This window comes from Neovison vison, chromosome 1 (genome assembly GCF_020171115.1).
Source record: "Neovison vison isolate M4711 chromosome 1, ASM_NN_V1, whole genome shotgun sequence".
NCBI classification, from domain to species: Eukaryota; Metazoa; Chordata; class Mammalia; order Carnivora; family Mustelidae; genus Neogale; species Neogale vison.
The window spans coordinates 175,062,356-175,077,804 of record NC_058091.1 but is presented as its reverse complement, the minus strand read 5'-3'; the positions used below and the strand labels follow the sequence as shown (position 1 = coordinate 175,077,804).

Sequence of the window (15,449 nt, the reverse complement as noted above, 5' to 3'; positions counted from 1 at the left end):
CATAATTCCAAGTGAGCTAAACAGTTTTGCAATGTGACCTCTCATCAATATGGTATTAGGTGTGCAACAGTATGGTTAAGGAAGAGTGGTGTGCCAGGAATGGTGAAAAAATGATGGAAAAACAACAGTCCTTCATTTCCATTGATTTATACATGTTTAAAGTAGAACTCCTCTTAATTGCTCAATTCCTCCAATCATTAGGTTAGCTTTACTTGTGTAGCCACTTAAATTTTATTTTGATAAAGAGAACTGGAAACAAATCTTATTTTGGAGGGGGCACTTCATGTTTCACAAAAGGTTGTGAAAGTAATGAATTTCATATTTATAGGAATGAATTCAATTCATCATATGTGTGATGAATTCATACACTACCCGAAGCAAGAATCTACACATTCAATGCAATTTCAATCAAAATAACACCAGCATTTTTCACTAGAACACTAGAACAAAGTGTTCACTAGAGCTAGAACAAACACTTCTAAAATTTGTATGCAATCAGAAAAATCCCAGATAGACAAAGTAATATTGAAAAAGAAAAGAAAAATGGAAGGTATCACAAAACTGGGCTTCAAGCTGAATTACAAAGCTGTAATGATAAAGACAGTATGGTACCAGCACAAAAACAGACATAAAGATCAAGTGAATAGAACAGAGAGCCCAGAAATGGACCCATAACTGTAGTGTCAACTAATCTTTGACAAGGCAGGAAAGAACATCCAGTGGGAAAAAGTCTCTTCAACAAATGGTGTTGGGAAAACTGGACAGTCACATGTAGAAGAATGAAACTGGACCACTCTTGTATATCATACACAAAAATAAACTTAAAATGGTGAAATACCTGAACGTAAGACAGGAATCCATCAAAATCTTAAAGAAGAAAACAGGCAGCAACCTCTCAATCCTTGGCCGCAGCAACGTCTTACTAGACATGTCTCTGGAAGCAAGGGAAACAAAAGCAAAAATGAACTGTTGGGACCTCAACAAGGTAAAAAGCTGCTGCACAGTGAAGAAAATAATCAGTAAAACTACAGGCAACTGACGGAATGGGAGAAGATATTTGCAAATGACACATCACATAAAGGGGTAGTATCCAGAATCTATAAAGAACTTACCAAAGTCACAACCAAAACACAAACCACCCAGTCAAGAAATGTGCAGAAGACATGAATAGACACTTTTCCAAAGAAGACATCCAGATGGCTAATCGATGCATGAAAAATGCTCAACATCACTTTTCATCAGGGAAATACAAATCAAAGCCACAATGAGATCCCACCTCACACCTGTTAGAATGGCTAAAATTAACAACTCAGAAAAAATAAACCAAAAACTCAGGAAACAACAGATGTTGATGAGGATGTGGAAAAAGGGGAACACTTTCACACTTCCGACAGGAATGCAAACTGGTGCGACCATTCTGGAAAATGGTATGGAGGTTCCTCAAAAAGTTAAAAATAGAACTACCCTACCACCCAGCAATTAAACTACTAGGTATTATCCAAAGAGTACAAAAAAGTTGTTTTGAAGGGACACGCCCACCCCCAATGTTAGAGCAATCAACAAGAGCCAAATTATGGAAAGAGCCCAACGACTGGGGACTGCAACTGATGAATGGATAAAGAAGTTGTGGTATATATGCAACAATGAGACATGACATGGAAATCATGACAGATCAAAAAGAATGAAATCTTGCCATTTGCAAGGAAGTGAATGGACGTAGATGGTTTTCTGCTAAGCGAAATAAGTCAGAAATAATTTCACTCATGTAGAATTTGAGAAAATACATTAAAAATAAATATACAAATCTAATAATAGATGAACACGGGGAAGGGAAGGAAAAATAAAGTAAGATAAAAACAGAAAGGGAGGGAAACCACTAGTGACTCTCAGAGAACAAACTGAGGGTTGATGGAAGGAGGTAGGTGGAGAGATGGGCTAGATGGGTGATGGGCATCGAGGAAGGCTCTTCCAGGGTGAGCACTGGATATTATATTTAAGTGATGAATCATTAAATTATACTCCTGAAACGAACACTACATTATATGTTATTTAACTTGAATTTAAATTAAAAATAATACAGAGCACTTGGGTGGATCAGTGGGTTAAGCCTCTGCCTTTGGCTCAGGTCATGATCCAAGGGTCCTGGGATTAAGCCCCGCATCAGCTCTGCTCAGCAGGGAGCCTGCTTCCCCCCCCCTGCCTGCCTCTCTGCTTACTTGCGATCTCTTTCTCTCTGTCAAATAAATAAATAAAATCTTTAAAACAAACAAACAAACAAACAAAAAACAATAAAATTAAAAAAATACAAATTCATCAACATATTATTATTTGGAATCTCAAGCAAATACTTTGAGTTCTACAATGATTATGTAATATTTCACTCTCTGACTGGAGTAGTTTAAACAAGATGACTTTCTATTTATCTTCATTTTAAAATTTTATCTGTGTCACTATCTCCTGTTTACTAATAAGAGAATATGGAAGATGATGAAACTAAGGAATGTTCCTTTTTTATTGTAAAGCAATCATCATCTATTTAGCAATCAAGTCTACCGAGTAAGCATGAATTATAAATATAATAGTTAAAATCTCACTGGTAATGACAGATAAAATTGCATCTACTTCCACTAGTTTTTTTTAAAAAAGAGATTATGCCTTTAAAGACACAGGACTCTAGATGGAGTTCTTCCCTTAGGGCACCATTGATTAAATGATTCATCTTCATTTGTTCCAGCTATAGGGAAGAAAATATCAAAATACAGATCGAGAGAGTCTTTTACATAATGTTACTTCTATTTTCTGCTAACCTTATTTTCTTTTAGCTAATTAAAACATCTAATGGATCTCTAATAAAATGCACTCAGGATCATTTGTAGCATTTCCATGAAAAAGTATGAAGTTTGTCTATGGTGAAAGCCCATCTCCCTGTTATTATTTTCCTCCCTGCTCTTACTTTATGGTCACTCTTGAGCATCTAGCTAATAGGTTCATTCAACAACCAGTATCTACTAATGAGGAATGTGGCTTTGGGCCAAAATCCTGTGTGATCCTCCAGGGTTCACCTAGGCTTTGCGTAGGGGGTATCAGTGGGGAAAATCGCATTCCCCTCACCAGGCTCACTGCCTTGCCAGGGCACGCAAGTCTTTTGGAAGAAGTTTTAGGTAAGGATTGCAGTCTTACTAAGGAGCAGCCATGCTCATATGAGTATCTGCATTCCTGGTCCGTGAGACTCACTTTTGAGGTCTCATGAGGGTTCTTGTGAGACACTTCCCAGGTGCCTGCACAGAGCTTCCCCTTATCCTGAGTCCTGGACAATGTCTTCTCCTGCTTTGACACAGTCACTCCAAGCTCTTCCCTGTCCCTGTCCCTCCAGCCCAATGGTCCATAAAGCGACAGAAGCCTTTTATAGGGCTTCTTTGTTGCATCCACCTGGCCTTCAGCAGGTACAATTACACAAGAGAAAGTGGAATATGGGGAGTTAGCCCCACTTTCTGTCTCTTGCTTTTACCATCATAATAAGTGGTAAATCCTTGCTCCTTTCAGGGTTGTCCGAAAGGTACTCAGATGTCAAGGTGACCCAAACAGTTAAGCATTTACTAAATTTCAGACCTTAACTCAGCCATCATGGAACTTGCTTTCTCAATGCCAAAGACCCTTTGTCTCAGAGACGTTCACCATTAAATGTGTGATTCTCTTCAGCCATATTTAGATTTTAACAAAGTACTTTTGAAGTCAGAAACATTTTCTGAGGCTATAGGATAACCAAAGAGAATGGAATTTCAGGCATTGTGAAAACTGTTTTTGGTTTGGGGAGCACACTTGGAAGAGGTGGATTTTATTTGTAAGAGTGCTGTGGTAACACTTCACATGGGATCTACTCCCTTAACAAATTTTTGAATGCATAGTACGGAACAAGTAGCTATAGAAACAATGTTGTACAGCGGGTTTCTAAAATTTATTCATCTTTTGTAATTGAAACATTCTACCTGTTGAATAGCACTTTCCCATTTCTCCCTACCCTCAGGCTCTGGCAAACACCATTCCATTCTGCGTTTCTATGAATGTGTCTATTTTAGATCCATCATAAGTAAGTGGAATTATGTGGTATTTATCCTTCTGTGTCTGGTTTCACTTAAAATATCCCAGTTCATCCATTTTGTGTACATGGCAGGATTCTCTTCCATTTTAAGACTCAATCATATTTCTCTGCATACACCATGCCTTCTTTATCTACTCATCCACTGATGAACATTTAGGTTGTTTCTGTACTTTGGTTATTGTAAACAATGCTGTAAGGAATATGGTAGAGCAAACACCTTTTTGAGATTCTAACTGTAATTTTTTTTTTGTTAAATACTCGGAAGGGCTGGAACTTGACCCCTGTACCTGCACGTGGGTAGAGACCTATTCTACCTACCTATAGAGCCACCTCCAATTTCCTTCAACAGTTATGCTCAGAAAGGTGGCTAGATAGCTGCCTGTCTACACAGTTAACCATATGTGTAGTCCTTTCTTTCCAACTTGCAGTGAGAACTTGAGTTTGTAAATAACCCAAGGAAAAAGCCAAAGTTCTTACAGTGGCATATGAGAATTTGCCCCATGTGTCTTTGTCCCTGGAAAGCTCTCCAATCTCCTCTCCTGTATCTTCTATCCTGGTCCCATGTGAAACCACATAAAGACAGCTACACATTCCACTCTAGGAAACTGCATTTGCTTCCCCACCCCCGTCAAGAATGCTCTTCTCCAAGTATCCATTAGCTTGCTCCTTCCCCTTTTCTAATACTATATCCTGGCCACCATTTCCAAAATTTGAACGCCTCCTTCTCTGTTCACTGCTGAATCCCTCATATATATGTCTGGCACATGGAAGTTATTCAATAAATCTTTGTTGAATGAAGGAAAAAAACAATTATACCTACCAATCAGGAAAACCCAAATACATTTTTGAGATCACAAAAGCTATTATGTATTGTCATTGAAGCCCATCTGTTACTTCAAGATAGACAAGGGCTCTATTTGCAAAGTCCTTATAATAGATTAAAATAGGGAAGAAAGGCCTTAGTGGTTGAAGCTAAGGGAACAGTTGAGAACCGTAGCCACAGGAAGTAACTCAAAATCCTGGATTTCCGTGTACAGCCAAGGGATCATTTTCAGGTCATACCTATCCTAGGTGCAACTCTCTTCCTACTTAATGCTAGATCTGGAAAAAAAAAATCCCTCCCAATTTGGCAGTAAAGTTCAGAGAGAGACACGGCATAGATCAGAGAGTACAGAGAACAAAGAGAATGAGCAAGAACATGCAGAACAGAGAAGACATTCCTCTTGAGGAGAAGCTGCAGGCAGCATTGGAAAGGGAGCAAGGTTCTTAAAACTCTGGCAGTCCGCAGAGTCACGGAAATGATTACTAAGAACAATTGTTTCAAGTCTGAACATTCAGGAACTGCAACTACTCCAAAGATGGGCTGCAGCTACTGGTAAACCAATTCTCGAGGAAGTAACTAAGTAACTGTTGAAGTGCAGGTAGTAACTTATTTACTGGCTCTTCACAATTTATTAGGCATGACTGTGGTTATTGCTCACTACTTGATGTAGTTGTGTAGTTTTTTATACAAGGGCGCCTGAGTGGCTCAGTGGGTTAAGCCGCTGCCTTTGGCTCAGGTCATGATCTCAGGGTCCTGGGATTGAGTCCCGCATAGGGCTCTCTGCTCAGCAGGGAGCCTGCTTCCCTCTCTCTCTCTCTGCCTGCCTCTCTGTCTACGTGATCTCTCTCTGTCAAATAAATAAATAAAATCTTAAAAAAAAAAAAAAAGGAAGATGAAAGTGTAGATCATTTGCTCAAAATCACAATCCAGAAAATAGTTCAGAATTTGAACACAGAATCCTGTGATGTAACTTAGTGAAAAGAGCTACCGGATGGGTGAGCAGAGAAAACCAGAATCTGAGCTAGGCTAAGCATTTCTAACATGTCCTAAAGAGGAAAAGTTATCAGGAAATACCACAATCACAACGTGTGTGTGCATGTGTATGCGTGTGTGTGTATGTGAGAGAGAGAGAGTGCACACGCACTCACATGTGTACGTGTAGCATGAGTGTATATGTGTTTGTTCCTCTTTAGTATATCCCCGAGATGGGGTTTAACTATTTGTGATTAATAATTCTACTGCACATACATGTCTTCCAATGAGAAGACTACCTTAATGAGATAGACAATTTATGTCAACAAGATGATGAAAGTTATTTGTTTGTGCATTTATAGTACCCTTAAGGACTACTATTTTCCTACTGGATAACTAAGGCCAGTGTGGTAATGAACTCCACAGGGACAAATGCATTGTAAAAAAGGCAAGAATGAGGGGCGCCTGGGTGGTTCAGTTGTTGGGTGTCTGCCTTCGGCTCAGGTCATGATCCCAGGGTACTAGGATCGAGCCCTGCATCAGGCTCTCCCCTTGTCGGAGGCATGTTTCTCCCTCTCCCACTTCCCCTGCTTGTGTTCCCTCTCTCACTATGTCTCTCTCTGTCAAATAAATAAATAAAATCTTTTAAAAAAATAATAATTCTACTGCACCTGTGAAGGCCTGAGTAAAACATGGTAAGTAGTGTTCCTAGACAATTTTCCAGATTCCTCTTTTTTTTTTTTTCCAATGTTGATTTTTCTGGTGCAGTGTCTCTACTGTGAGCACAAGACTAAAAATACTAATTTATAACTCTCCGTTGTGGGATACTTACTAGGTGCCATGTACTGTGACAAGAGCTTTACGTAAGTCATTCCAATAAATTTGCATAGTTATTACCTCCATTACATAAGGAAATGCTGAGACTGGGAGAGATAGGATAACCTATGCAAAATCACAGTGATTAAAAATTAGTTCTTGCTGACTTCTGAGCCCCAACTGTTCACCAAAATGTCAAGCCAAGTGAAGTAAACTATGAAAAGAACAAGAAACAGGTATATTCACTTTATGACATGTTGAATGAAGATGGTTTCAAGCAATCTTATTAGGGGTTATTAAAGCGCACATAGGCCTGCACACTTTTATTTTATGACTTCAGTGTTCCTGCTAATGACCACTCACCATAATTTCCCTTGTATGGTCCACTGATCATGTCCTCAGGTCCTGATTACTAAGAACCCCCAAGATTGCTGGTCCATAGGTTAGGGTCACACTCTCTTACGAGTGCAGAGGAATGAGACCGTGGCTCTGAGTATGTACAGGTGGGATAGGATATTGGATATTAGCAGGTGGAGTCAGAATCCAGGAAGAAGGAGATAACTCAAGAGGGAGAATGGTGAGATACTGCTTACTGATACAGAGTAAGTGGGCGATTTCCAGATACTGTAACTAATCATCATTTTCATTATGCTAAGTAAGAACCAACTGGTCCCTTAAACACCAAATCCATGCTTCTTATGAGTGAGTTAATTCTGAGTTTGCTTTAAAAAAAAAAAAAAAAGATTTTATTTATTTATTTTAAATTTTTTTTTTAAAGATTTTTTATTTATTTATTTGAGAGAGAGAGACAGTGAGAGAGAGCATGAGCGAGGAGAAGGTCAGAGAGCGAAGCAGACTTCCCATGGAGCTGGGAGCCCGATGTGGGACTCGATCCCGGGACTCCAGGATCACGCCCTGAGCCGAAGGCAGTCGTCCAACCAACTGAGCCACCCAGGCGTCCCTATTTATTTTATATATAGAGAAAGAACATGAGAGGGGGCAGGAGCAGAGAGGGAGGGTGAGGGAAGGGGAAAGAATCTCAAACGGACTCTGTGCTGAGAATGGAGCCCAACGAGGGGCTCTATTTCACGACCCCGAGATCATGACCTGAGAGGAAACCAAATATCAGATGCTTAACCAACTGAGCCACGTAGGTGCCCTGAGTCTGCTTTTGAGATAGGTTTTATCACCGGTCAGTATTTTAAACTCCATATTCTTATTTTATTATGATAAAATCACCAAAACTTTTCAGAGCCAACTCTCTAGATCATAATGTAACCCACACATAACTAAGGATTGAGTTTATAAAAAAGGATCCTAAAATGGATTCAAGGTTGCAAAAGGAATTTTGCTACAATTTTGATATTTCCATACTCATTCACCCTATGTGCTTCTGGTTTATACCTATTTGCATTATCATCATGAATTAAATATACACTGTTACTTTCCTTAAAAGAACATTTAAAGATAAGAAAGTCTCATTTTACAAAGCCCTTGTATTAGTTTAAGAGAAAATTTAATAAAAAAAGGAAATCATGGGCGCCTGGGTGGCTCAGTGGGCTAAGCCCCTGCCTTCGGCTCAGGTCATGATCTCAGGGTCCTGGGATCGAGTCTCGCATCAGGCTCTCTGCACAGCAGAGAGCCTGTTTCCTCCTCTCTCTCTGCCTGCCTCTCTGCCTACTTGTCATCTCTCTCTGTCAAATAAATAAATAAAATCTTTAAAAAAAAAAGGAAATCATATGATAAAAAGAAAAACCTTTAACAATGTTACAGAGAGAAAGGGTATCACATCAGCAAATGAATTCACATTTGAAAATAGGTATAAAAGGGAAGGCAATCATGAATCCATCGTGAAATTTTCAGAAATACTGCTTAAGACCTCAAAGTTGTAAAAAGGACAGATATGAAAGCTCAAGTTTATCTTACTGGATCAACTGCAAAATCACATATTATTATGTCAACAGGAAACATTTTCATTTCCAAAATAATGTTCATTTATAACAGGCCATTCCATCAAATAAGAGCTGAACCAGATAAACATGACATAGAAAGTTACTTCAGGCTGAAGATAATGAAAGACAAGATCAGTTTTTTACTTATACTTAGCAGAATAGTTGGGGCCAATCTGCTTTGGTTATGAATAGGGTTGTTATCATCCCAACTAGGATACTCTTGTGATGAAAGGGGCACTTTGCCAGGGCAAGAGCTGTAAACCAGGACTATCCCAGGCAACTTGGAAGTTCAAGTCATCTTACTTATATTGAAGACATGATGACTGTTAGAAGAACCTCAACCTTATCTTCACTCACTTCTAAATTTACTTAATTTTTATTTTTTTTAAGATTTTATTTATTTGAGAGAGAGTGAGCGAGAGAGAGAGAGTGAGCAAGAGAGAGAGTGAGCACAACAGAGGGAGAAGCAGAGGAGGGAGAAGCAGACTTCCCACAGAGCAGGGAGCCTAGTGTGGGGCTAGATCCTGGGACTCCAGGATCATGATCTGAGTTGAAGCAGATGCTTAAGGGACTGAGCCACCCAGGCGCCCAGAAATTTAATTACTTCTTAAAATGATAGTAAGTATTATCTATGGCATGTAAGGTAAAGAAACCTTAAAAGGATAGTGCATTAAGAATGTCAGATATTCATATGCAAATTTTAGTTTACTATACTCTAAAGGCAGAACCCCAGGTATGCATCCAAATACTGAGCACTTTGAATAAAAAAGGAGAAAGGAGTGCAGATTGTAGTACCAACAACCAGTATTCGTTAATTGCAACATTTGGCACTGAAAAGGGTGTTATTTTCAAATGGTGAAACAGTCACAACTGTGTAAGGAAATGTGTTAACCATGCTATGATTAATCATTACTTCCCATAGTAATTTGCCTAGAAAAATACTCACAGAAAAAGAAGACAGGCACCTAGGTGGCTCAGCGGGTTAAGCAGCCAACTCTTGATTTTGGCTCAGGTCATGATTTCGAGGTCCTGAGATCGAGCCCCATGTTGGGTTCTAGTCAACGCTAGGCTAAGCATTTCTAACATGGAGTCAGCTTGAGATTCTCTCTCTTCCTTGCTTACAGTAACTCTTTCTCGAAAAATAAATAAATAAATTTTTTAAAAAAAGGAGGCAAGTTTCTCCTACTAGAATGAATTAAAAAAAAAAAAAAAAGGCAGTGCTAACCGTAGGTAAATATGTGGAGAAACCAAGAGTTGCAGACACCCTTGGTAAGCATCTGAAATGATGCGATCATCCTGGAAAAACACTCCAGAAAAGTATTTGACATTATTTACTAACGCTGAATATATACTTACGTTTTGGCTCACCATTTTCTATCCTAGCAGAAATGTATACACACAGTCATCAAAAGATACACAAAATGTTAATGGCAACATTATTCGTAACAGTCTCAAATTAAAAACTACTTAAATGCCCATCAACAGGAGACTAGAGAGTGACTGATACAGTCTAGCAATGAAATACTGTTCATCAGTAAGAATGAAAAATCTGCAAGCATGTTCAACAATGTGGATCAGCCTCACAAATGGAATCCTTAGCAGAAGAATCCAGATAGAAAAGAAGGCATATTGTAGGATTCCTCTTATGCAAAGTTCAAAAACAGGATGACCCAATGTATAGTGTTGAATCAGGATGGTTATCAGCCTTAGGGTGCTGGCGTTGACTAGAAGGGGCACAAGGGAGGGTCCAAAAGGGTGAGGTTTTGTTCCTTGATCTGGATGCCCATTCTGTGGGTGTGTGTATGATGTGAAAAGGTAATCAAACCGCAACACATTATTTGTGTACCTTCCTTATGGAAATAATTCTTCAATCAATACTTTTGAAAGAGGCAAGCTTCAGTCCAGCACTTGTAGAAATGGTAATAAGTTTCAAATTAACAAGATCTGAACCAATTATGTTTTAAAGCATAGAGAAACATGAATTCTCTTTAAATCTTTGAGAAAAGTTGCATTACACAAAATATGTTCCAAGGTTTTATAAAATGGTTTGATGGTATTTTTTCCAATTATAAGTTTCCTTTCAAAAGAAAATCTACTCATGTTTGCAAAACTTGGGATTATAAAAAAAAATTCCCAAGTTTTATGGATCTGTACACACATAATATTTATATCACATATAATGTAAGTATACAGTAATATATGTATATCACTTGCATAATGCATATATATATATATATATATAGACCACATATATGAATTTGAAGTATTGGTAATTTTTTTCCTATGTTTCTCTCTTTGAACAATTACATGCAATGGTTTTCTTAAAAGTTATTTTATTTTAAAAATAAAATGACTACAGTTTTTTTTAACTTTTTTTGTTTTGTTTTTGTTTTTAAGATTTTATTTATATATTTGACAGAGAGAAAGAGATCACAAGTAGGCAGAGAGGCAGGCAGAGAGAGAGGGGGAAGCAAGCTCCCTGCTGAGCAGAGAGCCCCATGTGGGGCTTGATCCCAAGACCCTGGGATCATGACCTGAGCTGAAGGCAGAGGTTTAACCACTGAGCCACCCAGGTGCCCCTAAAATTGCTACAGTTTTAAGGACTGTTTTCTAGAATGCAAAAATAAGAATGTGGGCCTTGTGAATATTTTTAATGAGAAAGGAAAATTATTATTAGTGGTATAATGATGTGTTATTAAAAGTAAAAAATGTAAAATACAGTTTTTATTTCTGGACTAAATTTATTATGTAGGTTGTACTCAGTCATTCATAATAGAAATGCTTACAGAGGTATATTGAAAAAGTTCTAGAACTAAAATAATTCTTATGCTTATAAATGTATAAACACCTTTTGACTCTAAACTCTCATCATTTCAATGTTTGCTATGAATGCAAATGCATGTAACAAATAAAAAATTGGGGCACCTCGGTGGCTCAGTTGTTAAGCCTCTGCCTTCCCTTCAGCTCAGGTCATGATCCCAGGGTCCTGGGATCGAGTCCCACATCAGGAGGGCTCCCTGCTCAGTGGGAACCTGTTCTCCCACTCCCACTTCCCTGTTTGTGTTCCTTCTCTCACTGTGTCTTTGTAAAAAATAATAATAATAACAAAATAAAATATTTTAAAAAACTATTACAGCAAACTATGTTTTAATTGATAAACCAGTCATAATGATCTTTTATATTTTACTGTTACTTGCCTTCTTTACATGTCTTAATATTTTTCAATTTCATTTACATTGAAATACATAGTTAATGCAATGTAGAAATAAAACATAATAAGTATCTGATTCAACTTGCTATCACTGCATTTAGAACAAACACATACCACTAACAAGCTAGCTAGATATAAAATAATTACTTACTTGGTGTTACACTTTATATGGTGTGAGAACTTTGTTCAAGAGAACTTCATTAATATTTGTAGAAACTGGGATTTGGGGGCAGGCAAGACATTCATTAAGATGTTTCAAAATTTGCGGGCACCTGGGTGGCTTGGTGGGTTAAGCCTCTGCCTTCAGCTCTGGTCATGGTCTCAGAGTCCTGGGATCAAGCCCTGCATCGGGCTCTCTGCTCAGTGGGGAGCCTACTTCCTCCTCTCTCTCCCTGCCTCTCTGCCTACTTGTGATCTGTCAAATAAATAAATAAAATAAAAAAAAAGATGTTTCCAAATTTAAATAACAGAATAAATACTCATATTACACCTGAAAATTCACTATACAATATATTTCTTAAATTGGATTAGAGTGAAGAAAAAGATATGACTTTAATATGTTACATAAATTATGTACATAAATTATGTACATAATATGTTACATAAAAAGACACTAATGCTGAAAAGGGATTTGCCATATTTCTCAACAGTGAGTGAACATTTGTGAAATGCTTTGAAATGACAAAAATAAATAAACAGAAATAATTTGGGAGGTAATCCTCAATTGTGCAATTTTAACACCCTATAGTATTTTGTGAAGACTCTTCCACTTTTGAGGGCTGGGACAAGGGTGTGCGGGAACATTTTAGGTAAAAACTTTTCTAACAGTCAGATATAGATGGCTGTTTATCTACAAAAACATAGTCTGTTGTTGAAGACCGATTTCTGGGCTCTGGAGCTGAAATTAAACATGAAGACAGAGTTTGCGAATACGGAGAAACGATAGTTTTATTGCTTTGCCAGGCAAAGGCTGCTGCAGCAGGCTAATGCCTTCAAAAATGCAGACCTGAGGCACTTGGGTGGCTTAGTCCGTTGAGCATTTGACTTTCGATTTCAGCTCAGGTCATGATCTCAGCATCCTGGGATGAAGCCCCATGTGAGGCTCGGTGCTCAGCATGGAGTCTGCTTCAGAGTGTCTCTCCCTCTCCTCTCCTTCTCGCTCTGCTCCTCCCCTCATACACACTCTCTCTATGTCTCTCTGAAAGAAATAAAATCTCAAAAACAAAACAAAACCAAAAATGTGCAGACTCACTGGGGCAGGGGAAGGCTGTGGGGTTTGAAAGGAAAATACGAGATCTGGGCGGTTTAGAGAGGAATCGGTATGTGTTGCCCTGCCATGTTCATCATGTCTGCAAGGTGGTCTCTGATAAGCCCAGGGGCCAACCCGCCAAGTCTCATGACTGAGTAAAAGTCAGCTCAATGTCCACATCAATTCTGAGTTCCCGGAATAAAGGATTCTACAGAAAAACAAATCAAGGGGAGAGGGAGGCTTCAAGAATGAAAAAGAGAAAAATCTGTTCTGTTTAAAGCCAAGCCTTGCAGAAGCATTAGGGTGTCCATCTGAAATTCCATCCATCTTTACGTTTCTATAGTGATTTCAATATCCTACAAATATATTCACTGCCTTAAAATGGTAGTAATGATGGATGCCAGAAAAGCTAAGGACAATTTTGTGCAACATATTACTGATCAGAATACAGGGAATAAACAGAAAATGAACCAAGGGTTATTTAGAAAGACAGGAGAAAATGAAACCTGAGATTTACTCATCCACACTCTGATAATCAGGCCTGTTAACACCCGAAGAATTCATGGGTCAAACAGAATGAGACTCACCCCTCCACACCCTTCCCAAAGAGAGTTTAGCAGAGGGACTGCTTTGCCTGGGATTCCTCAAGAGTCAGTCCCACTCTCTGCCCATAAGTCCCAAAGAATCTTTTGGCCTCATCTGCCTTCTCATCCATGGAGGACTTCATCCCAAAGAAAGAAGAGATTACTGAAGCCATGTCTTGCCTCCTCTCAACTCCTTTATTTTGATTTCTGAGTTAAGATATAAAGAATTTATGGAAAAGCCTTTATTTTGTTTCTTTTCCTCAGCAATTTTGAGAAAAAAATCATTAAAATGAGAATGATTAGGGATTTTAAGAATTTCCAAATCCATTTTTAGAAGACAATTATTTTAATAGATATGTAAATTAATCTTAGTAGCATCTACCTAGAAAAGTCGGTATTCTGGAGACCTCATTGGAAAACAGCAGGTTCACCCCCACAGGTTTTGATATTAACGAAATTAGTCTGCTGTTGCCCTTGTTACAGTCTATACATAGAGATAGCAATTGGGACTGGCAACAGACAATCTCTTCCCCGGCTATTTTCACTTGAATTACTTCAGAAGAAAACGTCAGCTTAGAGTATTGATATCAAAGTGGATATGCTACACTTTTTTTTTTTTTTCCCACATCAGACAAGTCACGTACCAAAGTTGTAACAAGGTTTCAGGAAGACACAAGTCTCCCAATGTTTGTGAACACACAATCGTCATGCTCATGAACTACAAAATGATTAAGGATATGCTAGATATTTAGTCCTTCAGATTTTCTAAAATTGATACCTGCCTGATCACTAGAAAACTGTATGTATTCCAAGTCATTGTGGAGCTGGTTTTACCCAACTCTTTCCTATGGCTTGATTGGCCTTAGATCTTGACCAAGGTCTGTAACGTGGGGTGTCCCTGTGTAGTACATGGGCAGAGGCAGACTGACCATGAACTGGACAAAGTTCAACCTACAGGGCCCCTCACTTGCATGTGTACCTTCCAAGGCCCTGGGAAGGGAATGAATACTTGCTTCAGAAAGTCAACAACTTTGGTAAAATTTGCAAATATAAAATATTTTACTCTATACCCTGTTAGGAACCCTGTCTGGGGCCATCTGCTTTCTCCCTGAAATGTTTCCCCTCTTGTTGTCTGATGGTTATTCCTATGGCTCCAAGAATGTGAGGTACCTCAAAGGAGTTCATGTCGGCCATACATTTATTTTGGATTTATGTAACATGATGGCAGTAACTTGAGTGGAAAATTAGGCTAGTCTTACTCATCCAGGCATGGATTGTGCCAACTCCCCCAGTGTCCTGCTACAAACCTGCAGAGCCTGAGGTCATAGCATGACTAGCAAGGGAAGAACAAGAGTAACAGGGAAGAAACAAGGTTGGGAGTATATAGGGGCACAGCTACTTTTTCAAAAACACTTCTGATTATTATAGAGGTAAAAGCGTTCATAGGATTCTGCTCTCATCAGTGCTAAGCGAACACAGAACTTTCTGCCTGTCAACGACAGACTGAACAATGCAGTAGCAGCAATTTTAAGAACACCATACTTCCTTTTTTCTTCTTTTTATGGAAATGGGGGAGAAACAGATTTATCAGGATTCCTATCTTAGTAGGACACACACCTATAGCATTCCTATATACAGTAAATCTGTGTGAGAAACTGCATATCTTATACATCCAAATGTTTCAGATTTTATCTTTGTATATCTCACACCTTTTCTGTTGCTAAAGTCTAGAACTTCCAGAGA

The 15,449-nt window shown here is 38.5% G+C and overlaps 1 non-coding gene across 1 annotated transcript; it reads right to left on the bottom strand.

Annotated features, from left to right (window-relative positions):
• Positions 1-14,331: 14,331 nt before the first annotated feature.
• Positions 14,332-14,436, bottom strand: LOC122898332. The gene has a single exon (XR_006382999.1). It is a non-coding gene; the product is annotated as a small nucleolar RNA U13 (small nucleolar RNA).
• Between the last annotated feature and the right edge of the window lie 1,013 nt (positions 14,437-15,449).